This window comes from Dasypus novemcinctus, chromosome 1 (genome assembly GCF_030445035.2).
Source record: "Dasypus novemcinctus isolate mDasNov1 chromosome 1, mDasNov1.1.hap2, whole genome shotgun sequence".
Lineage (NCBI taxonomy): Eukaryota > Metazoa > Chordata > Mammalia > Cingulata > Dasypodidae > Dasypus > Dasypus novemcinctus.
Genome location: NC_080673.1, coordinates 132676012 through 132702230, shown reverse-complemented (window position 1 = coordinate 132702230; position 26219 = coordinate 132676012). Strand labels below are relative to the sequence as shown.

At 34.4% G+C, this 26219-nt stretch overlaps 1 protein-coding gene across 7 annotated transcripts in view; it reads right to left on the bottom strand.

Moving 5' to 3' along the window:
* ANKRD17 (ankyrin repeat domain 17) overlaps positions 1-26219 on the bottom strand; it is a 178870-nt gene that overhangs the window by 143369 nt on the left and 9282 nt on the right. For 2 of the 7 annotated variants that reach the window (XM_071216055.1, XM_071216072.1), the window contains exon 1: positions 12013-12111. The exons of the other annotated variants lie outside the window; for them this stretch is intronic. The gene's annotated coding sequence lies outside the window, so the exon portion shown is untranslated. Of the gene's footprint in view, positions 1-12012; positions 12112-26219 lie in introns of those variants that run through there. 7 annotated transcript variants of the gene reach the window in all.

Below are 26219 nucleotides of genomic sequence, written 5' to 3'. Positions count from 1 at the left end.
CTCTCTTCTTTCCCAGAAAAATAGCTAGAGGAAAGGTAGAAATGGCCTGAAAAAAAATTGTAAGGGTTTAGGACAAAAGGAGAAGGCTGAATACCAGCCAGAAGAGAGAGGAACAAAGGAAAAGAATCTTGACAGCAAAATTGTGACTTAAAAGCTACAGCTGCTACTGCCAGCATCTTCCTCCACACTAAAGACACTTTTGAATACTCAGAACCCTGGGCCAGCAGCTACAGACATCAGAGACCCCAGGGATCCATCCTCCCAGGAAAGGGGAGAGATCACATCCTATGGCTGATTCAGCTTCTGACCCACAAACTTGGTCTGCTGTGTCCCACGAGCCCTTCCAGGCCGGGTGGGGCCCAGTCACAGTTTGCCTTGGGAGCTGACAAGGAACTAAAAAGATCTGCCCTCTCCATCTCCTTCTCTACTAACCTGGACTGACTGTTGGGATATAGAGGGGAGTGGAATTATTTCCTACCTGGTAAAAGGAAGGAGGCTGCCAGCAAAGGTTGGAGGCTCTTAAGAGCCTCCAGACAAGAACCAATAACACATTGATCCAGTCTGTTTGCAGCAAAGACACTCTGACCAGGCACTGAACTGGCAGGACTGCTGAAATGTGCCATCTGTTGGCAGACCAAGGAAGTGCATGTGAGAAAAGTAAAAGTGTATATGAGAGGTTTTTTCTGGCCTTTATACATTCCCTCCCCAAGTACTTAAGAAGCAGGTCTGCAAACCCATTACTGGATTCAGAGCCTAGTTTTGAGCAACTAAAAAGGATAATTCTAAAGACCCAGGTTAAACCAAGAATCAAAGAACAGCAGTAAAATACAGCTTCCTTCCACTAAATCCCTAAAAAAGAGAAATTGAGAATCTGACTATATTTACCATCCTAATCAGATGCCCAGATACAGTAAAAAATTGCAAGCTATACAAAGAAAATAAAGAACATGGCCCAAAAAAAGGAATATATCAATGTCCCAGAAGAAATGCAAAATTTGAGACAACTAATTAGCGAGATGAACACAAATTTCCCAAATCTAATCAATGAGTTGAAAGACAGTATTGCTAGAGATAAATGGCACCAAGAAGACATTGAGCAAGCATAAAGAAGAATTTGAAAACCTGAATAGAAAAGTAACAGAGGGAAGTGGATGTGGCTCAACTAAAAGAGCTTCCGCCTATCATATTAGAGGACCTGGGTTCAACCCCTGGGATCTCCTGGTGAAAAAGAAGAAGAGAAAGTGTGCCCACGCGGCAAACCAGTGCCCATGCCAAGTGCCCACGTGGTAAGCCAGTGCGTGCACAAGTGCCCACGCAAGTGCCCGAGTGGTGAGCCAGTGCCCCGTGCAAGTGAGTCACGCAGCAAAATGATGATGCATCGAGAGAGACAAGGGGAGACAAGAGAGAGACAAGGGGAGCGTCAAGCTGAAGCGCAGCAAAAACCAGGAACTGAGGTGGCACAAATGATAGGGAACCTCTCTCCGCATGACAGGTCTCCAGGATCAAATACCAGTGAATCCTAGAGGAGAGAAAATGAGAAGAGAAGACAACACAGATAGCAAAAACAGGGCAGGAGGAGGGAAAAGGTGGAAAATAAACACAAACATATCTTAAAAAAAAAAAAAAGGAAAGTGCAGGAAATTTTTTAAAAAGTAACAGAGCTCATAGGAATAAAAGACATGACAGGTGAGATCAAAAGCACATTAAAGGCATACAATAGCAGACTCCAAATGATAGAAGAAAGAATAAATGAAACTGGAGACAGAACAGCTGAAACTGAAGGAGGAAAAGAATAGAAAAAATCAATCAAAGGCTCAGGGAGTTGAATGACAACATGAAATGGAACAATGTATGTATCATGGGAGTTCCAGAAGGAGAAGAGAAAGGAAAAGGGACAGAAAGTATTTGAGGAAATAATAGCTGAAAATGCCTTCTCAAGTGCCCATGGATCTTTTTTCAAGTTAGACCACATTTTAGGTCACAATGCATCTCTCAATTAATACTAAAAGACTGAAGTTATACAAAGCACCTTCACAGATCATAATGGAATGAAATAGGAAATCAGTAATAGACAGGAAAGAGGTAAATTCACAAATGTGTGGAGACTAAACAACACACCGTTCCTAAATAATCAGTGGGTCAAAGAAAAAATTGCAAATGAAATCAGTAAATACATTGAGACAAATGAAAATGAGAACACAATTTATCAATACTTGTGGGACACAGTGAAGGCAGTATTAAGAGGGAAAGGTATAGCCCTAAATGCCTACATTAAAAAAGAAGATATAAAATCAAAGATCAAATTGAACAACTGAAGAAACTAGAAAAAGAATAGCAAACCATTCCCAGAGCAAGCAAAGAGAAATATTATAATAAAGATTATAATAGAAATAAATGAAATTGAGAAAAACAAAATAGAGAAAATCAACAAAATCAAATGCTTTTTCTTTGAGATTAATAAAATTGACAAATCACTAGTTAGAATATAGAAAAATGAGAAGATGCAAATACATACAATCAGAAATTAAAAAGGAGAAGTTACAATTGATCCAATAGAAATAAAAAGCATCATAAGAGGATATTATGAGAACCTATATGCCAACAAACTAGACAACCTAGATGAAATGGGCAAATTCCTAGAAAGGCACAAAAAATTTACACTGATGCTTCAAGAAATGTAAGAACTTAACAAACTAATCACATTTAAAAGGATTGAATCCAGCATGAAAAATTTCCCAACACAAAAAAGTCCAGGACCAGATGGGATCATCACAGGTGAATTTGACAAAGCCTTTCAAAAAGAATTAACACCAATTGTGTTCAAATTTTTCCAACAAATTGAAGAGGGAAAATTATCCAACACATTTTATGAAGCCAACATCACCCAATACCAAAGCCAGATAAAGACACTACAAGAAAAGAAAATTAGAGGTCAATCTCTCTAATGAACATAGATGTAAAAACTGTCAACCAATTACTTGTAAATCAAATCCAACAGCTTATCAAAAGACTTAAGCATTGTGACCAAGTGGGATATATTCGTGGTATGCAAGCCTGGTTCAATATTAGAAAATCAATCAATGCAATATACTACATTAACAACTAAGGGAAAAAAACACATGATCATCTCAATTGGTACAGAAAATACACTCAACGAAGTCCAACATCCTTTCTTGATAAAAACACTTCAAAAGATACAAATAGAAGGAAAAATTCCTCAAAATGATAAAAGGCATGTATGAAAAATCCACAGCCAACACTGTACTCAGTGGGGAAAGGTTGAAAGCTTTCCCTCAAGGATTGTAAACAAGACAAGGATGACCACTGTCACAACTGTTATTCAACATTGTAGAAGTTCTAGCTACAATACCAAGAAAAAAAATTAAAGGCATCTAAACAGGAAAAGAGGAAGTAAAACTCTCACTATTTGCAGATGATATCCTATATTTAGAAAATTCTTGTATCTACCACAAAGCTAATTGAGCTAATATCTAAGTTCAGCAAAGTGGCAGGATACAAGAACAACAGGCAAAAATCAGTAATGTTTTTGTACTCTAGTACTGAAAAATCTGAGAAGGAAATGAGAGGAAAAGTTCCATTTACAATAGCAACAAAAAGACTCAAATACCGAGGAATCATTTAACCAGAGAAGTGCAGGACCTATATGCAGAAAACTATAAAACAATACTAAAAGAAATCAACAAAGACCTAAACAAATTGAAAGACATTTCTTATTTATGGATTGGAAGACTAAATATCATGAAGATATCAATCCTACCTAAACTGATTTACAGATTCAATGCAATACAAATCAAAATTGCAACAGCCTGCTTTACAGAAATAGAAGAGGAAATAGTATACCCAAACAGCCAAAAGCATTCTAAAAATGAAGAGCAAAATGTGAGGAATTTCACTGCCTGGCCTTGAAAGATATTACTAAGCTACAGTGGTCAAAACATCATGGTACTGGCATAAAGATATACATATTGATCAGTGGACTGGAATTGAAAGTCCAGAAATAAACCCTCACCTCTAAGGCCAGCTGGTTTTTGACAAACCTACCAAGTCCATGTTAAGAGGACCAGTCTCTTCAATAAATGGTGCTGGGAAAACTGGATATCTATAACCAAAAGAATGAAAGAGGACCCCTATCTCATTCCCTATACACGAATCAACTCAAAATGGATCAAAGACTCGAATATAAAATCCTAGACTATAAAATTATTAGAAGAAAATGTAGGGAAACATCTTAAAGACCTGTGGTAGGTGCTGGTTTCTTGGACCTTACACCCAAAGCACATACAACAAGAGAGAAAATAGGTAAATGGAACCTTATCAAAATCAAACACTTCTGCACCTCACAGGACTCTTTCTAAAAGGGTGGAAAGACAACTGATTCAATGGCAGAAAATATTTGAAAATCACATGTTTGATGAGGGTTTAATATCCATGATACATATTAAAACTCAACAATAAAAAGACAAATGTCCCGATTCAAAATGAGCAGAAGACATGAATAGACATTTGTCCCAAGTAGAAATACATATTGCAAAAATACACATGAAAAAATATTCACCATCACTATTGATTAGGGAAGTGCAAATCAAAACTATAATAAGATATCATTTTATACCTTTCAGAATGGCCGCTATTAAAAAGACAGAGAACTATAAGTATTGGAGAGGAGGTGGAGAGATAGGAACACTTCTTTACCGTTGGTGGGAATGAAGAATGGTACAGCCACTGGAAGGACTGTTCGGCAGTTCTTAAAAAAGTTGAGCATAGACTTGCCGGGGAACCCTGCAATACCACTACTAGGTATATACCCAAAAGAACTGAGGGCAGTGAAATGAACAGACATCTGCAAACTGATGCTCCTAGTGATATTATTCACGGTTGCTAAATGTTGGAAAATAACCCAGGTGTCCATCAACCAATGAATGGATAAATAAATTCGGGGTATTCACATGGTAGAACATTACTGAGCTGTAAGAACAAATGAAGCATATGACAACATGGATCAACCTGAAGGACATTATGCTCAGTAAAGCAAGCCAGATACAAAAGGACAAATGATTCCAGTCATATAAAATGTAAATATAAATCAGTTTATAAAGATGAAATTAGATTAGTGGTAATACAGGGCTGGGGAAGGCATGCGAAGGGGTCTGGAGTTTTTCTTTTTGGACTAATGAAATGGTTCTAAAATTTTTCATGGTGATGAATGCACAACACTGTGATTATACTAAAGCCATTGACTATACACTTTGGATAGAGCATATAGTATATGAATATATCTCAATAAAACTGCTTAATAAATAATAATTGTGTAAGAGCCAGAAATAGCAGCTATGTACAGCAGGGAAAACACAGACAGATTGACAAGTGAAGGGAACATAGAGACTGAGAGGTAAAGAATTTTCTTGTTTGTATGTCTTTTTTCCATTTATCATTAATTACTATTATTGAAATAATGAAAATGCTCTACTAATGATTGAAGTGATGAATGCACAACTATGTGATTATACCAAATACCATTGATGGTACACTTTGGATAAAATGCATGCCTTATCAGTATGTACCAATAAAAGTGATTTGTTAAAAAAAAAAAAGTAAAAATCAAAAAGAAAAAAGGGAAAAGAACTACTAGAAAAACAAATCTGAACTGGTTTCAAATCTCAAATTGTAAAAAACTTAGTTATTACATTATAATATTTTTCTTTCTTCCATGTAAAATACATTTTAGCAGAATTATGAAACCTAAGTGTGAAATAGCCTAGACTAAGTATCAATGAAAGGCAGATATATTAAAGATTTAAATAGAATTAAAAGGGTAATAAAATCTGGTAAAATTTCTGAAAGCATGTATATTATTAAAAACTCACATCACCATCTTATATTTCTACCAAACCAGCCATGCTCTAAAATGACTGAAGGTTCTGGATGCACATCTAATGCAACAGAGGAATGCTCTGTTCATTACCATTACAGATTTTTTCTTATTAACTACGGTTTTTATGTATGAAGTAATAATATATACACACACACAGTGAATGTTTTATATATATATATATATATATATATATATATATATATATACACATTCACAGTATAAAAAATACAGGGAAAAGTAAATCTACCTCTCACCGGCCACTATGAGGCACAATTAGTTAGTATCTAGATATAACCTATGTATGTCAAGCACATCTTAGTATAAGAGTATTTTCATACAATTGAACTATATTTTGCATCTTTCCTACATGTCTATTTTTTAATCTAATATTCCCTGAAAGCTGTTCTAGAATAACACATGGAGTTCTCTCTTTGATTTGAACAGCTGCTCAGTTTCCCACTGAAGAACTATACTATAATTAGTACTTAATCAATCCCCTATTGGTGGGTTATAATGTTATTTTTAATCTTTCACAATGTTGAAATAAACATCCTTGGGCATATATCCTGTATGTATGCCTGAAATTAACTATATAAACAATTTCTTGATGAGTATATATATTTAAAATTTTAATAGAAGTAACCACATTGCCCTTTACAAAAAGTTGAACTAATTTTCTTAGTGAATGAGACTCCCTACTTCCCTACAAGTACAAAGTATTATCAACACAAGTCTAAAAAATAATCCAAACTGGGGATCAACATGAGTTTTAAAATATGTATTATCTATATTTACCTTTAGTTTCTCATTATTTGCAGTTTTCAAGGAATCTCAAATCAAAGTTACACCTCCTTTCATCTAACTTTGCCCCTTTTCACAAAGTCACATAAATTCATTCACTGAAAGATTAGGAATCAACCTCAACAACAAAATGCCACAATGCAGATTCTATCAGTATGTATATAACTGGGGAAGAGAGAAGAATGGAGAGTCAAATAGTGTTTTTTTTTAATCTACTTCTGCAAAAATACAAATTCCAGTGAAGATTTAGTAAGTTCTTTAACTTAGTAGAATGTGAATAGATATTTCTGTCAGAATTTAGTATTCTAAATACCAAGAATTTCTTGTTGAAGTCTTTGGGTATATTCTCACTAAAGTAAATTTTTAAAATTCTGATGGATATATCTATTTGTTCACCTTCCACATTTACTTTCAAATTATTCATTTTTAAGGCATAAAATTCTAAAATAATCCTTCCATCATAGAAAACAATTCCAATGTATACTAAGACAAATACAGGACCACACATAAGCAGCACTTATTAACCTAAGGAGTACTAAATAGTCTATCTTGGTTTCTTGTTATACACACTGGTTCTAAATTTGATGGTAATATTTTAAAAAATAAAAAATGATTAAACTTTCACAAGAATCTACAAAATAAAATTAGTCCACCTCCATGAGTCTATAATCCAGAACTCGATCCTGATTCTCAGCAAGTTTAACATAAAAACATTTATAGTCTCTTTCTCCTCTAATCCAACTAACAAATAAAACCTGAAACTCCACTTAAGATTAGTACAAAAGAGAATTATTATATTTAAATGCAAAATACTTCATCTAGATGTATCCTATGTTTGGATGGAATACAAGTAATCTTGCCCATATATGAGATACTAAATAATGTAAGAAACAAAGCAACTTTCCCATCTTTTCCCATCTTCAGTAATAATTGTCCCTTTTAGACACTTGAATTTGTTGTCTCTACCCATTATGGGTAAAACTATGAATTCAGTCTTTTTTCCAATATTTCACAATAGGTTCTATGTATACAAAATTGAAAAAAAACTGTTAATTGTTTTAGCTCACATTCATCCTCCCCCAGATTTTTCTGTATTAAATATTTTCATTTAAAAATATAAACAAGTACATGTATAATAGAAATTACTTATTTCAATTTTGTTGTTGTTTAATAGGCCAACTCCACTGGTGGTAGAGCACTCAAACTAGTAAGCAACACACTACTGTCCTCTGCTCAATAGCAACACACATCTCTCTACCAAAATGAAATACAAACACACAATGGGAGTGGGGGGGGGGACGGGACACACAAAATAGGAATTACAAGGAAAGACAAGAAGACAAGAACAAAACCAACTTTTCGGAGTGATCAATTTCTTAGCGCCCCATCTGAAAGACAAATGTCATCCTCTGCAGAACTGAAAAAACAGCCCCAGGTAACTCAGTTAAGATTACATCAAGGTATGAAAAATAATCAGGATCTAAAAACTATCAAACTAACATGGAATCCTTTTGTTGTCACTGGCTCTCCTCTGCTTCCTTCATGGTCTTGGATGCTTGTCAGTAAGTTCTAACCAGTCTGGTCTATCAAGGTGCCTGTTACCACTCTCCTCTTTGTAGTCTAATCTATTCATAACAAACCTTGAATGGTCTGGCATGAAAACAATTGTTGCAAGCACCCAAAAGACTTACTACTCCTTCAGACTCATAATTCTATCTTCTAAAAATGTATTGCATTAAATTATCTTTACCCACCAAAGGCTAAGCTTTAAATTGAATAATGGAACACCATTATCTCTCCCACTGAAATGATCCTGACCACATATAGATCTTGCGGAGAAGGGGGGGGTCTTCACACAGAGAAACTCAGACCACTACTGTGACAGTCTACAAAGTTTCCAAGGTTGATATATAAACAAGATTCCATCACTACCCTCATATGTAAACACACAAAGAAATATTGATCTTACTCAATATACTGAGAACTATAATACCTCTATGGTCAGCATAAGGTCATCTCATAATGTTAGAAGCAACATCACAATTACTTTCAACTTTCCCACAGATTTCAGCTACACACTTACCACCAAATCTCTAACAAAAACTAACACAATATAAGAAAACAGAAAGCAATATTTCCCAACTTTTATGTGTGTAAGATATCTCACTTGTGTTTTATGAAATCAAATTTAAACCACATTCATATCCTTTCAACTCCTCCATCACCAAATTCCTATCAGTCAAGTTTTAGAAAGCTAATCAACTCCCAACCTCTCAAAGAAAGTATATGCGAATTTCTCTCAGTGAAAGTATATAATATGTTGAAAAGCTAGGCACTGAATTATTACCTCAAACTTTATTAATTTATAACTGAACTGCCAAATACAATTTTATATTTAATATTTTTTTATGCTTGAGGAAACTGTCCCTTCTCACAAATTCCACCATTTCCAGTAAAATATATACCTTTAAAAGTATTTCTCATACTTAAGTTATTTTAAGATTATACATTTGCATATCTTGATTTTTCAACATTCCAGCTTGCTTACAAAACTGTATAACTCAGGTAGAACCATTTCAAATGCTATACCTAGCCAAGGCTTAGAGTCTTTACAGTTTACACATTCAATACTTAAAGGCTTATAGTGGCATCAGATTTTACGTATTTTTCAGAACCAAATGTAAAAAACATAGTTAGAAATTTGCTTCCCCAAAGATCAGGCTTCTGGTGCACTACTACTAAAACAAAGCTTTCAGAAAACATTTTGTCTATTTACAGCATAAACTAACAGGATGCCAATCTGTCTTTAAATAGAAGTGGCATCAAGGTAAGATTCTTTCATTCAACAAATATTTTCTGAAAAAGACACAGAATTGTCCTCACTAAGGATGGTAGGGCTAGTTACCTAAGATTAGCCTTATATTTAGGGAAGGAAGGAAAAAGGCCACCTGTCGTCTACCTTTTTTCTTACAAGAGACACTGCCTGCCCTCAATAGGTTGTGGCTCCCTCGATCATGAGTTACCCCTTGTCAAAAGAACAAAGCAGAGGACTCAGAATTTTCCTGTTTTTTTGTTTTTTTTTTTTCACAATAAACATCACATTTTTTAAAGAGTTTCCTGTTAAATTATAAAAGAAATATATTTATTGTGGAAAAGATTCAGGAATTGACATATAGAATCATGAGTGTAATTCAGTAAAGAAATAATTATGCACCTTACATAAAAAACAGTCAAATTTGTATTCTATGTAACTTCCAATTTCCTTGAAGTTATCCCTTTGTATCCTCTAAAAACCACGAGGCCTTGGAATTCATTTGCTTCATAAATACAAGTATTATCTAATTGGATACCCTATATTTATAGTCTTTTTAATATTATAGATGTGATACATGCACGTGAGATTATTTTTTAATTCAAACTCTACAAAAGCTCAAGATAAGCAATAAAAGTCTTTGTATTATTACCATCTTGCATAAAAATGACAATACACTGTTACATTGTTAATAGACTTCCAGTTGTGGTTATCAGCTTTAATAGTGTTTTATTTCTATTTCTCGGTTCACCAATTTTAGATGCAATCTATTGACTCTCTATTGCAAAAATAAATGACTCTGCACTTACCCTTCCTTTGTTCCTCTCCATCTCCTAATTTATACATTTTTATAATATAAAGGTTTATAGCATATTTAATCTATAATATAATTAAGTCCATTTTATATATTTCCTAGATTGACTTTAAAACCTAAAGTTCAATTAAGTGAATTTGTAATGTGATGAAGTAATTATTCAACGAAGGAAATGTAATTTTATGTCATTTAGATATCAATTGTTGAAGAAAAACTGCCCATGTACTCTAGACTAAAAACACTCTTACACATCCTTCTAGCTTTCTTCACTTCTTCTGGGAGGCCTGAGATACTACTGTTAACTACCAGTTTCCTTTTTTTCCATCCCCTATATCCTCTATCTTGGATTATCTTTTCACTGTGCTATATAGCATCTCAAATAATATTAACATATAGGATGCACAGTTTTTCCAAGTGTTCATCATCACCTGATAAAGAGTACAGTTGGATATAGAACACTTAGGGTCTAATCTACTTCCCCCCAAGTGGTGAAGACACTGCTCCACACTCCAAGCATTCAGCATGGCTGCTAAGAACTCAGTCATTTTATTTTCCACTTTTTATTCTTTCTCTGGTAGTAATCTCAGGATTTTCCTTTTATCCTTAGAGTTTTGACATTTTATCACATGTTTCTAGATGTGGATCTTTTTCCATTCATCCTTGTGGTACCACATGGGTTCTTGCAATCTGAAAATTCATCTCTCCAGCTCAAGAAATTTTCTTCAATTATTTCTTTTATTATTTTCTCCATCCCATTGTTCCTGTTCTCTGCTTCTAGAACTCCTATTTATCGATGTGAAAACTTTGTGACACATTTTCCAAATCTCTTAAAATTCTCTCTCAATTTTTCCATATCTATTTTTTGCTCCATATACACAGAATTCCTCTACATTTGATCCAATTCAATAAGCTGGTCTTGATTCATGCTAAATTGTTATTTAGTCCATCCACTGAATTTCTTCTTTGTAATTTTCAAAACCTTTTCTGGTTCTCTGTCCCCTTTTCAGTGCTGCTACAATTAATCTGAGCAATGTGTTCTTAAATTTTAAATGAAATAGCAATTACATGTTTTTTCTTTGAAGTTTTCTTCTGTTCCCTGAATTATATCTGAGGTACACTGTTCTTATATTCATCTTAATCCTCTTCCATTTTCTTCATTTTCCTCAACTGTCTAGTTATCCCTGTCTGTGTGTATGAGCAAATGAAGTTACTTTAGGAATAGAGAAGCTAATGTGGGGTTTCTCCAAGGTTGGTTGGGTTTATTTTCCCAAGAGGCTTCTCCCTTAACTAGCAGAGTTGACTGTAAGTACTATTTAACTAGCAGGACATATGGATTAGCAGGCACGCCAGTAAGGTACCCAGGTAGGAAGTATGCAGACTGGGAACTGCAAAAACTACTTTTCTCAGGAATGGCATGCTTTGGTGTCTCTGCTTCTCTGTCTCCAACACCTCAGTAAATGCCTATGGAACAGCTGGTCTACTTTCTTAAGAGAACAACTCTTTGATTTCAAGCCTGAGGGCAGGCACCATAACCTCAGAGCTATTTAAGGCTGGAGAAAGGTCAGGAGGGACCCAGCACTTTGGAAAACAATTCTTTAAAAAATATTCTTGACTATGACCCAAATGTCCACTAACACTCTTTACTTGTTGACTCCAAGCTTGGAGCCTTTCCCTGGGAAAACCTGAGCTTACCTCTGGTATCTTGGGTTCCAGTTTCCTCTGGGATTTTGCGGTCAATCCGATCCTGTGTGCTTTCTATCTTCTTCAAAATTGCTGGTCCTCTGATGGTACCTGTAGTGGACTGTGAACTGTAATTTTACTGTTCAACATGCTTTCTTCCCACCCCCTCTTTCTAGTAATGCAATACCTCTTTTTTGTGGGGAATTTAATCCATATGATTTGGGTGGAAGTGATTCTTCCCAGCTACCACAAGGGTGGCCACATGACCCAGGTATGGCCAAAACATCCCATCCCCCAACTCCTGTGACTGGCAACCATCTTTGTCTGGCTGGAAATAAAGCCAAAACAGAGGAAAATCAACCAAGAAAGGTTGAGAAAGAGTATTACCAATAACATTATTTAAGTCTGGATCCATCCATGCCTAAGCTGGATCCTCCCTGCTCAAATTCACCACATTTTTTAAAAAAGTTAAGCAATAACTGAAAAGTAAGTCTGAAGAAATCAAGTTACAGCTTTATAAGTCCACTGTTAAATATAAAACGTAGGATATACTTGTAAATTTTATTAAATACATCTTCTTGTTCCATAAAGACAGACTTCACTCCTCCAGAAAAAAGAAGGCAGCTTTAAAAACAAATTATCTCAGGAGTAATGAAATAATTATAAAATTCTTTCTGAGGATAAATTCATAACATTGTGATCATACTAAATGACACTGATTATATACTTTAGATTGATTGTATGGTATGTCAATATATCTCAATAAAACTGCTTAATAAATAAGTAATTGTACGGGAATAGCCAGAAATAGCAGCTATGTACAGCAGGGGAAACAGAGAGATTGAAAGGTGAAGAAATTTCTTATTTGTCTGGTTTTTTTTTTTTTTTTATTATTATTACTGGAATAATGAAAATGCTCTACTAATGATTGAAGTGATTTATGCACAACTATGTGATTATACCATATACCGCTGACTCTATACTTTGGATGAATTGTATGCATTATTAATATGCATGAATAAAATTGATCTGTTGAAAAAAAATTATCAACTATTTTTTTTTCCAAGTCAAGATCACAATCATTTCAGAAAGAAAAAAGAATAAAGGTTGGCAGTGATTAAAATTTTCTAATTAGCTACTTTGCAAAGAAAAATCTCTGAATAGCTATGTAAATGGCAACAGTTACAGCAAACTCCATAACTATTAGTATGATTACTGGGGGTGGTGATGAGGAAAAGCCTGTTTACTTTTTAATTTTAAAGGTGATTAAAAAAAAAAAAAAGGAGGTTATTGAACTCCGTAATGGATAAAAGATGATACTCAATACTCTTGACCTAAGGTTCATAAACTGTGGTTCACAGACCTATGCCTCAAGAATACATTACAGTCCTCCACCCCCACCCCAAAACAATCTGCAAAATGCTGTGTATATGTACTTAAGTACATTTTGGGGAGGGGAACAGGCTCAGTTTTCATCAATATCCTAACAAAATCTACAAGCCAAAAAAAGGTAAAGAACACTATTCTTGACTATAAAAAAGAATAAACTTCCTTCCAGAATATATAAGAATTAAATCTAGAGAAGTATCAAAATAAGCAACGAGGGAAGCGGACTTGGCCCAAAGGATAGGGCGTCCACCTACATGAGAGGCCCACGGGTCAAACCCCAGGCCTTCTTGACCCATGTGGAGCTGGCCCATGTGCAGTGCTGATGGGCACAAGGAATGCCGTGCCATGCAGGGGTGTCCCCCGCGTAGGGGAGCCCCACGTGCAAAGAGTGTACCTCATAGGGAGAGCCGCCCAGCGTGAAAGAAAGTGCAGCCTGCCCAAGAGTGGCGCCGCACACATGGAGAGCTGACACAACAAGATGATGCAACAAAAAGAAATACAAATTCCCGGTGCTGCTGATAAGGATAGAAGCAGTCACAGAAGAATACACAGCAAATGGACACAGAGAGTACAGAGGGAAGGGGAGAGAAATAAATAAAAATAAAAATCTTTAAAAAAAAGAAAGCAACAAAAATCTCCAACATGTAAGGCAGAGTGCTAGATATACAGACTATCTCCATTTTGTATAAAAACCCTATTAGAAAGGAATCATTAGCCTATTAGAAAGGAATGAGGGATGAAGAAAATGAGGTCAGGTAAAGTAGTACCTTTCACAAAATCATATATTCAAGTTGGATTCAAAACCAAGTTGCCCAACCTGGTTTCAAATTCTTTCCAGGAGAAATATTGGCCAGAAAAGAAATACAAAAGCAATGATTATTTTCAGAATAAAATGTAATTTTTTTTTATCAGGCACCAAAATTGCCAAGTATTCACATGGCTGGGGTTTAATGAAAATGGAATCTGACCCTTTTTCCTAATTGTCCTTTAAATTTGTCAAGGAAAGGTCTGCTTATTGCTGTGAGGTTAAGAGGACCTTACTTGGCACTTAAGATTTATGAATCTTAACATTGAAGACTGCCTAAGTCAGTGAATGTACCCTCTTGCCAAGCAATAATGTTCTGGCCGCCATGGGATATAAAACAAAGTCCTCACACATGGAAGACAAAGGACTGCAACATCAACCCCATGCTTTTTATGTCTTGGCATAAGAAATAAGATCTGGTCATAAAGTTAAAGAACTTCCTCTTTTGAAAAGACCTCCCACACACACAACTTAAACCATATGACAGTATGGTATTTGATTAAGAGAATTCAGGTACTGGAGTTTTGGTTGGAGCCAGAAAACGGCTGGGTAGAAGAAATGATCTTGGACTATGGGGCAGTTACATGGGGGCAGAGTAAGAAAAAAAAGAAAGAAATGGGACAAGTCAAAGAACAAGACTTAGAGCAAGTTCAGGATATTTTTTAAAGGTCCTGATATTTAGAAAACACCATGGTCAAATCTTTGCTTTCATACTTTACTTTGCCATTTTATCTAGAACCTTAGCAGCATCTGCTAAGTCCACAGCAGAGACACCATAGAAGCATAGTTTGCTTCACCATTCCCAGAAAAGGAAATGAAAGGTAAAGAAAAGGATATGTATTTCTTACTACTTTTTTTTTTCTTGAGTGACCAGGATCAGCAAATGAACCCAGGACTTCATATGAAGGCTGCTCAACCACTGAGCCACACTGGTACACCTGAACTGTTTTTTTTTCATTTGTTTGCTTCTTCTTGTTTTTGTTTTGTTTTGTTTTTAGGAGGCACCAGGGACTGAACCCATGTAGAAAGACGGTATTCAACTGCTTGAGCCACATCTGCTCCCTCCCATTACTTTTATGGCTCCTCTTTATTATTAATAACAGCATGATAAAGTACTTAAATTTTCAATTCTGGGAGAATTTAAGAATAAACTATATTTAAATATCAAAGACCTACTGAATCCTAAATGAGTATCTAACCGAAACAACTATTCTTGTAGAATCTTCATTATATAATCTCACCCCCTTAGCCTATGCTTAAACTTTACCTGTGACAAAGAACTCACAATATTTGAAGGCTATTTTTTAAAGCTCTGCTAGAATGTTCAAAATATTGGCCCCAAATCTATCTCCCAATTCTTCCATCCAATGTTATAACCCTACTCTTTTAAGAGAATGATAAATTGTTCACTATTACATTACAGATGAAAATGGTTGTCATATCCAGAGTCTTCTCACTTCATACACAGTAAAGATAATTCTGAGTCTATTCAGCTACTCCAAAAATATCATATTCTAAAGTCTCTCACTGTATTGGTAGGCTTTTTCTGAACGTATTCAGGTTTATGTTTTTTAATCCCTTTAATATTATTCATATAGGAAAACTGCAATTCACTTTATTTCTCATACATACTGAGACATAAAAGTATATATAAAAGATGTCCTGTGATTTTTATAGCCTCTTCAAGATGCATACAAGTACAGCCTTTAATACTCTAAAATAATTTTTGGGAGTATTTCACAGTCTATCATATCTTTTTCCTCATGCTGTCTATATGATAACATGCGTGGATGACGTGCCTTCCAAAGTATTTCTCTACCACTAAAATTTTCAGTTCTTCAGTGTCACCACATACCCTTTATATAATTTTTTTTTTCTGAGGTACCAGGGCCAGGGATTGAACCTGGGGTCTCTTATTTGGGAAGCTGCTGGTCAACCACTAAGTTACACCAGCTCCCCAGAGTAGGTTTTTCTGTTTATTTTTTTCAGACGGGACTGAGGAGACAAAATCCAGGATTTTGTACATGGAAAGCAGGTGTTCAACCACTTGAGCTACATCTACTCCCCGTTTATATATTTTCATATACCCATTCTGTAGCACAGCTCACATCAGTAATTTGATAAGGGATAAGGAGATACATGAAAAAATGAGTAACAGAATTTCTCAGATTTTATATAAAATTTAATAACATAATTTAGTAGTGAGAAAAACTAGTTCTAGCTCTAGAAATGCTACACATTATTTTAAGTTTTTGCTTAAAAGACATAAAAACAAAAAGCCAAACATTAAAAGAAAAAAAAAGTTACACAGTTAATATTCAATTTGTTAAATAATGTACTATCAGTAGTGGAACAAGTCCTATACCATTTAATTTACTCATATTAAAGAGAAGTATGGTTTTTAATAAATTAACCAAAAAGACCAGGAAGCTCTTCTATATATGGAAAGTAACCACTTGAGCAATCAGTAAAGAAAAAAAACTTTATTTAAAAAAAATTCAGTCAACTTCAATAAAAATGTCTAATTCCATCTAAGAGAAACAGATTGGTTCCACCTAAAATGACTTAATCCACATGTACAAGTACAGCTAAAAAGTTTTATAACAGAACTGAGAAGGAAAAGAGAAGGAAAATCAAAGGGTGCAGTTTTCTAAATTATAGGTTCTAAACTGTATAGAAAAATAGCTAAACATATTACTAAACAGTAATCCATGTTCACAAAGCTCTCTATTCTTCCTCAAATTTCACTTGTAACAACTGATACTTAGAGACCCTTATGGTTCACAAAAGGTTTTCGTATAATTACTTCATCTAACTTCCACTAAGAAAAGGTACTAGTATGACACTTTTATGTGAGGTTCTGAAAGACATATTACCAGACATGAATTAAAAGGTATAGCTGGGTCTAAAACAATGTTTTTCTCAGTTCACTCTTTGAGCACTTACTATAAAAGAAGTTATCTATAAGGTACGTATTTTGATTTGATATTCCAGAAATGGTGAATAGTACACTGATTTATTCACAAACTATGGAGATCACCTCAGGACCAATCACATGAATCATCCCTTTGTGGGGGTAAGGAAAATAAGAAGATGTAATAGAACAGAGCAACATTAATTAGCTATACTCATATAACATATTTTTTTGGATTTTATAACCTAATGTTATAACCAACTCCTAATGTTCCTGGACTACTACTAGTAGTGATGTGAGGCATCATTCACTCAGACCTTTGAAGAGCACCTAAATGAAGTTGAAAGGCGCTAATGAGCTCTACTATTTATACTGAAACCTATTTCTTGAGGAATTCCTGCGAGACCATAAAAAGAGTAGTACAAAGGCAGTAGGAGACTTTGATGTGAGACTGTCCATGTTTATAGTCCATTTCCATCATTTACTATAACCTTGAGCAAATTCAGCCATAAAACATGAACATTATCTACCTCTTAGTTTTGTTATTAAGATTAAATTAGATTATATACATTAATGCATTTAGAACGATGCCTGGCACATAGTATAAACTCATCAAAGTATTAGTGTTAGGGGCTATAATTACTCAATTGCTAGGTGCTACGAACATACTGTTCAGTAAAAACTTCAGGGAAGAGGTGATATTTAATCTAGTCCTTTATGGATGAAGTATTCAACAGACATGGACAGCCAGAGAAAAGAGATATGGACAGGGCTTGAAACAAAACCACAGTAATTTTAAAATTTAAAATATGGTATTGACATAAATAATAAAATGGCACTTACAGAAACAGACCCATGTATGTACCTCTGATCTACCACTTTCACCAATGGAATATATTCTACCAAAATACAGAAACACATACACAAAGGTACAGATATAGATATAGATATAATCTCAATAAGAGTCTACTACAGCATGGTTTTCAATGGCAGAATGCTGGATACAACAAAATTTTTCATAAATTGGGAAATAACTAAGTCATGAGACACTGACAAGGGAATAGCATAATCCACAGACATTTAAAAGAAGTAAATAACTTTCTGTGTGTTCACATGGAAAGAGTCTGACATATTATTAATTTAAAAAGGATGCTTTAGACAGTATTTTTATAATGACCCCAGTTATACAAACAAAAATTTGTTCACATAAATATATATATATATATATTTATGTGTGTGTGTGAAAATGCACAGAAAAAGGCATGGAATTATAAACACTATATTTTACACCTTGGGATATAAAAGATCAGATTTCCAACTTCTTAGACTTACTGTTATTCTACTACAGACAAGTTATTCTATCAACAGAAGAACTTTTATCACTGAAGTGGAGGCAGTGGCCACCAGAGGTTCTGAGGGGAAGGAGAGGGGAAAATTGGTGTAATATGGGCATTTTCGGGACACTGGAATTGTCCTGCATGATGTTGCAATGACAGATATAAGCCATTATATATTTTGTCATAACTTACAAAATTGTGCAGGACAGAGTGTAAACTATAATGTAAACTATACTCCACGTTTAGTGGCAGTGCTCCAATATGGGTTCATTAATTTTAACAAATGCACCACACGAATGTAGGATGCTGCTAATGTGGGAAAGTGTGGGAGGGGTATGGAGTAGGACTTACGGGAATCCCCTTTATTTTTACGTAACATTTATGTAATCTAAATTACTTTTTTTTAAAATATTTTAAAAAAAGATTTCCAACTTTTATTCTATATCCTCAACTGTTTAAATTTTTAAGTTAACATTTACTATATGATTTAATAAAGAGAAAAAAAGATAATATAATCCTCCCAGTTTCCCCAATTACAAAATTAAATAAGTAAAGGTAAAATATTAATAAGTTTAATATCATTGTTGAAAACTTTAGCATAAGCTTGTTTTAAAGGACATCATCCACCCCCATCCCAAAAGAATTAACCTTTACTTTGGTTCTTATAGCAGCTCTTTTTTTGGCATTTCTTGAAGAGAACTGTATAAGTTTTAAATCATTCCTAGTTTGTCTGAAATATATAAATGAAATAGTGAAACAAAACTAAAGAACATTAGAATGATAGTGCAAGAGAACTAAAGAACACTCACAGACTTTGTAGGTCCTGCCCTGATAGTGTATGGAGATGTTCAAGTCCAAACACAGACTAGAGAAGAATAAATGACAGCACACAAAGATGAATAAAAACACTACGGGTACTAGTTCTGCCCTCATCTTCTTAAAAGCACCTACACTTCTTTCCAGGAATATGTCTGCTGTAAGGTAGAGAGGGAGGAAAGGAAGAAAAGAAAGAAGACATGCATGCTTAGAAGCTTAAAAGACAGAAGAAAAAAAACTGCTTCAAAAGATCACTGACTAGATTAAATGAAAAATATGTCAAATTACTTTGTTACCATAAACCTTACAAAGATATTAGTTACTTAACAAAATTCACAAGATACTGCTTAGGATAAGAACTAATTTTAGTATGAGGCCCTTCATCTTATATAAATGCAATATATAGAGAAGATATATATACTTATCGGATACAATCCAATCCAGTTTATCTGTTTTATTCTCTACGTATATGAAATAAAGGTAACATTCTAAAATATTAGAAAAAGGATAAACAATGATACAGCTAAATTAATAGATTTGGACATATAAGATTAGCACTCATAAATTTGAAATAAATGAATGAGATGCAATAAATAAGACGTATGTAATGAATTCCTTAAAACTTACTAACTATAAGGCAATAAATAAAGCACTTGATCAAGTTACTTTCTAACATCTCAGTGGCAAATATAGTTAAAAATAGAATATATAGGATTAAAAGGAGAAGGGATACATATAAATTTAATCTGCAAAAACGAATCTTTACAAGACTGATCAATAAAGAAATACCAACAACTGCAAACAAGATTCAAAAAGGAAGGAAATATTTAGTTTCTCTCAACAAATTTGAAAATATAACACGAAATGGATAACTTCACAGAAAACACAAAAAAAAATGTTAATGAACTCAAATTCAACAGAGTGTTAAGAGAATCCTATATCATAACGTATTCCAAACAGTTTAACATTAGGAAATCACTGCAATTCACCATATGAACTGATTGAGAGGTGGGAGCAAATAATCATTTCAATAGATGTCAAAAATGCATTTGATAAAATTTTAATACATATTTATAATAAAACTTTGTAAGCTAAGAAGAGATATACTTAAATTGAAAAAGGATATTTACGTCACACTTAATTGTGGCAGAACAGCACTCGCTCTAAAATGAGAGAGAGAAGGATTGCCTCTATTACCACTAATTTTCAACTTTTTACAGATGTTCAATAATCAAAGCAAAGAGAAAAAAAATAAGAGTCATACCAATTGAAAGAGACAAAAGACAAAATTGTTTACTGCAGTTAATATGGTAGTTTAGTCAGAAAACCCAACAGAACAAACTGACTTAATATGAGAATTTAGTCTAGTAGCCATAAACATGAAGATCAAAATACCAAAGTCAATAGGCTCTTGTATACGCCAAAAATAAAATTAGATAGTGCAATGGAAGAAAAACTGACACATAATGGCAATAAGAACAATAAAGTTACCTGGAATAAACTCCACAAGAAATGTGCAGCCTATATGAAAGTATAAAATTTATTAAGTAAAATAAAGGGCCTAAGAAATAAAGGAATCCCACATTTCTGGATGGAAAGGCTCAGCATTATACATCTATTTTTCCCCAAAATTCCATTGTAATCTCTCTCAAATCTCAACGGGAATATTTTACAGTTATTTACAAAAGATGATTCTAAAGCATAACTAGAAAGTTTAATGCACTATATCCACTACTGTTGAGAAAAAAAATCATGAGGGGAACTGCCCAATGAAACATCAAAACATGCTAGCATGTGACGTTGAGCCATCTGAGATCTGATATATTTTATGGCTTTTGACCTACAAAACTGCAATTTCACAAGGTTGAACCTAACAAAAACTAAAGTTGATGTGAGGAAGAAACAAATAATTGTTAGGAATACGGAATATTAAATACTCAATTTCCCCCACCTCCACCACCCAAAAACACAAAATAGCAAGTAACAGATATAGAGTCCATTAAAAACTGGGTGTGGGATATGTGGGAATATCCTGTACTATCTGTCATTTTTCTGTAAATCTAAAACTGTTCTGAAATAAAAAGGTGTTTTTTTTTCCCAAAGGCCGTGGGAAGAAGAGATGAGGATAAGGCCTGCACCCACAAAAAGTGATAGAAATACAGGACCCTCACAATCTCAAAGTAGAGACTTGAAAAGAAAAAAAAAATCTCCCCCTAGCAAAAGGGGACAATTTGGAAACTTACCCATCTCAATCTGGGCTCTACATGAAGGGAGAAAATATACTTTTAAGTCGCAAATCTTCTTAAAACCAAGTGAACAAAAGAGAAATAATAACAATAGGTATAGACCCAACAGCAGGGACTCAGACATTTACACACTTATATTCATAGCAGCATCATACACAACTGCCCAGAGGTGGAAGCAACCCATGTGCACATCAACCGATGAATGGATAAGCAAAATGTGATATATTCACACAATGGGATAGTAGCCATAAAAAATGAAAAAAAAAAAAAGAGTTCATTAAAGTTTTAATACTAGCAAAGCTTGGCCAAAGAGCAACAAGGTCTCCTATTTCTCACTTATGAATTATAGGTAGACTAAAGGGTGGAGAAAAGGAGAAGTAGAGAGGGTAAAAGTTTCCTCCAACAATCCTATACAGGGAAGGTTATTTAAGCTGAAACCTAAAGGATGAAAAGGAACAAAGAGTCAGGAGAAGAAAATTCTCGGAAAAAAGGTAAAAAGATCAAGATCCACAACAGACTGCATGTTCTAAAAACATAAAAGCCAGTGTGACTAGCAGATAGTGAATGGATTGAAAGGGATATAAATTGAGGCTGGAGCAGTAAGAAGGACCAGTCATAAAAAACCTTTCAGGCCAAGTTTGGAGTTTGGATTTTATTCTAAGAGCAATGAGAAGTCAAAAATGATTTATGTTTCAGAAAAATTCATCTATTCATTGCATAGAGAAGGAATGAAGTATAGGGAGACGAGAGAGAGAATTGAGAGACCAAATTAGGAGGCTACTGTGAAGTCCAAGCAAGATAACAGCCTGGGCTAGAATGATGGTAGTGGGATGGAAGAAGTAAAAAAAATTCAAGTTACACTTTGATGGTCTTATGTCCAACACTCTTTCCCTTCCAATCCACCTTTCTGGCAATGGAAACCTCTTTGTTTGGAAAACCATTCCAATCCACCTCCTACATGGGGTGGGAAAAACATGGCATAGGCCTGAATAGCATATCCACTGCCAGTGACAGTGGCTGCATCAGGAATGGGCACTTGACCCAATCTAGGCCAAAATTACTTCCAGAACAAGGAAAGAGGGACTTATTCTCTAATTCTGCCAGCCAGAAAGACAATGTAAACCTGTATTTATATCCGCATAAGACATCAATTGTTTCCCAATGTCTACACAACCCTTCTCTTAGTAAAAGACCACTTCTCCACAAGTTTTATCTGGGTATATGGACACTAAACAAGAGCTATAGTTCCTAATTGTGGCCATGGAACTAAGTTTTGACCATTAGGCATAGCAGGAAGTGACACTTGCAATTCCTTAGTCAATTCCTTAAAAGGAACATCTGCACTCACATTTCTGTTTCTTATTTTTCATAGAATAGAACATGGACATGATGCTGGTGAGCCAGATTAGACTCTGTAGATGAGGTCAGTATCTTAAGGCAGAGCTGTCCAATAAAATTTTCTGTGATAACGGAAATGTTTCCTATCTATACCCTCCAATATGGTAGCTACTAGCACATGCAACTATCTACATTAAATTAATTAAAATAAAGCATAAAGAAAGGCAGGCAGCAGCCATTTTGTAATATACAAATACCTTCTCTTAGTTATCCAGCCAAACACAAACCTGTGTTTGCTGTGAGGAGACTCTGCAGAGACAATTAAAGTCCCTAATCAGTTGACTTTAAGATAGGAGATGATCCTCAGCAGGCATGACCTAATCAGTTGAACCCTTAAAAGAGACTGGGTTCTTCCTGACAAATGAGACTCTAAACAGTAGCTGAATTGGAGCTGCTTTTCTATCTGTTTGTAGAGAATAGCTTCAATTTGTGCCCGGGGCTTCCAACTTAATCAATGATCCTAACTGCCTGCCTTACAGATTTTGGATTTGCTTAGCTAGCCCTAACAACTGCATAAACCAATTCCTTTTCATAAACCCCTTAACACATATACATATATTCAAACATACATATGTGTATATATGTACGTGTTTGTATACATGTATGTGTCTGTGCATCCAACTGGTTGAATCCTGACCGATACATCACCCAAACCTATTATTTGAGATGGCCTTTAAGGTAAGCAAGGAACAAAGAAGGGGAGAAGAGCAGCCCTAGTATACAGACTAGTAAACAAGGGAACTAGCAAGTTTCAAAATTATGATTAAAGGAGATTTTTTGTTGTACTTAATATCACATGGACCTGACTTAAAGAAAACAGAATAGAAACCTACTATGCTTTTGAAAGAGTTTACTGCCAAACTATATTACCAGCCTAAAGCAACATATGACTGATCATTGAGTAACCCTCCAACTGCCAAATCTATACCAGCAGTTAAGAGGCTACAAAAGTTGTACAATTCCTAGGGATGTCATACTCTCAAATTCCTACTTCAGATGTGCCAAGGAAGATAAAAGACAAGGAAGAAAAACCTAAAAGACAAAGCCAAGGACAAAGATGACATTTGAAAGGGCATTCCCCTCACAGAGAAAAATCAGAAATCAACCAAGGAACTTAACACAGTTGCCAGGGAAAGTTGTCACAACTCCTGCCTAGAAAGGTGTGCAATGGGCTGGATAAAAGAGGGAAAGATAAATTGTTTATTATGGTATAGATTCCAGAATCAAGGAAGGTCACATTTTTACTTAATTGCTAGGAAAGGCATTATGCTGATATCCTTCACATGAAGCTGCATGTAATGAAGCTGGATGGGACTTTGGATTAATTCTCTTGAGGACAGAGGAGAATGATGTGTTGGAAGAAAGGCTGTACAAATGTTGCTTAGACAAAGGGTAAGTTTAATACTCAAGAAAAGTTTACGCAGGAGATATAAATCTGGAAGTCAATGGCATATGGATACACACAAGACTGGATAAAAATCACCTAAGAAGAGAGACCAGATACAAGACAAGAGGTCCCAGGACTGAGCAATGTGGTACCAAACAATCAAAGGATATACAGTGAAGAGGGTAGGAGAAAGCAACAAAGACAACAAACAGCTAGTGAGGAAGAAATAAGAAAGGAGTAGATGGTGTTACAGAAGCAAAGAGGGCACTTTTTAAGAAGCAAGGATTGGTCGACTGAAACAAATGTTATACAAAAAACAATAAGAAATGAATAGAACAATTAAATACTATATTCAAAAAGAGATCTACTTATCTTTGAAATCAAAATACAGAAGCATGAAAAGAAAATTTCTAAGTATATCTTTAGAATATGGAGTAAGGAAGGTTTCCAGAAGCCATGAAAGAATAACACATTTTACTGCACACAAAATATAAACATTTCTATATAGTAAGACACCATAAACAAAGTATATGTGCAAGAAATAACACCATGAAGGATTAATACCCACAAATATAAATTGCTCCTAAAAAGCACTAAGAAAAAGACAGATAATACTAATAAAGTAATAGGTAAAGGATAAAACAAATTTTCAAAAGAAATTCAAATGAAAAATAAACATGAAAATTTATTCAATGTTGACAGTAATCAGAAAAATAAAAATGAAAATAAAACATTTTATGTTTAACTAATTTAAAAACTAAGATTAATCATATCCAGGGGCATACTTGTACTGCTGATGGAAGTAAAACTTGGGAATATTTATCAAATTTAATATGTGTGTACCCTCTGGAACAGCAATTCCATTTCCAGGAATCTACCCACAGAAATATTTTATGCCTATAAGTAACTATAAAAGGATGTTCAGTTTAGCATTATATTTGTAATAGCCAAGTACTGAAAATGTCTAAATGTCTATCAACATAAAAGACAAAATAAATTATGAACATCCATACTATACGATGGATAGTAATCCTAATGCACTCTCACAGTCACACATACGCAAACATTCATTCACTCTCACCAAGAAAGAGAAATGGAACATTTGACACACCCCAACCTGTTACCAGCATTTACCTGGAGAAAAGGTGGGATTAAAAAAAAAACTACTAGAAGATTTTAATTACAAGTATGAATTCACTTACGCACTTATGACCTTTTACAGTTAAATAAATAAACACTATCAGAAGACCAATCTCTTCAACAGATATATTTGAAGAATGCTCATCAGTGAAACTTTTGGCAAACAAAATTTCTAAGTGACAGCTGTGACCTGTAGAATAGATAATTTAATACCAAGGAAAAGGAATTAAAAAAACATTTCCAATAGCAATGATTAATTCTGAAGAGCAAGATTATAGATGATTTTTATATTCTTCTTTATATTGTTTTTATTTTGCAAGTTTTCTACAAATACATATAATAATTAGTAATGTTTAATTATAAATACTATATTTAAAACATAAATCAGAAGAGATTAAATATTTTGTCTTACACTGTCCTCGGTCAATTTCTCCTATTTTAACACATCCCTACCTGCAAAAATCACAAGTATAATATATTAATATAGGTACCACTTCTTACTGCAAAATCTTCAGGGTAAAATTAGGGCAGATGATTCTTTAGTGTAATTTAGTTGTCAAGGACACTCTGAAAATATATCATGTATAGGCTTCATCTTTAGAAAAAAAAAAAAAAGAGAGAAAATGCCAGAAAGCAGTGAGTGACTCTGAGACACTTATAAAACACAGTTACACTGAAAACATAGCCTCTCAATGTAATTATTATTATTAGTCTTTTCTCAACAAGATTTAAATTTTATGAAGCTAGGAATAATGTTTTAGCTTCCTCAAATTCCTCATGATCCCTA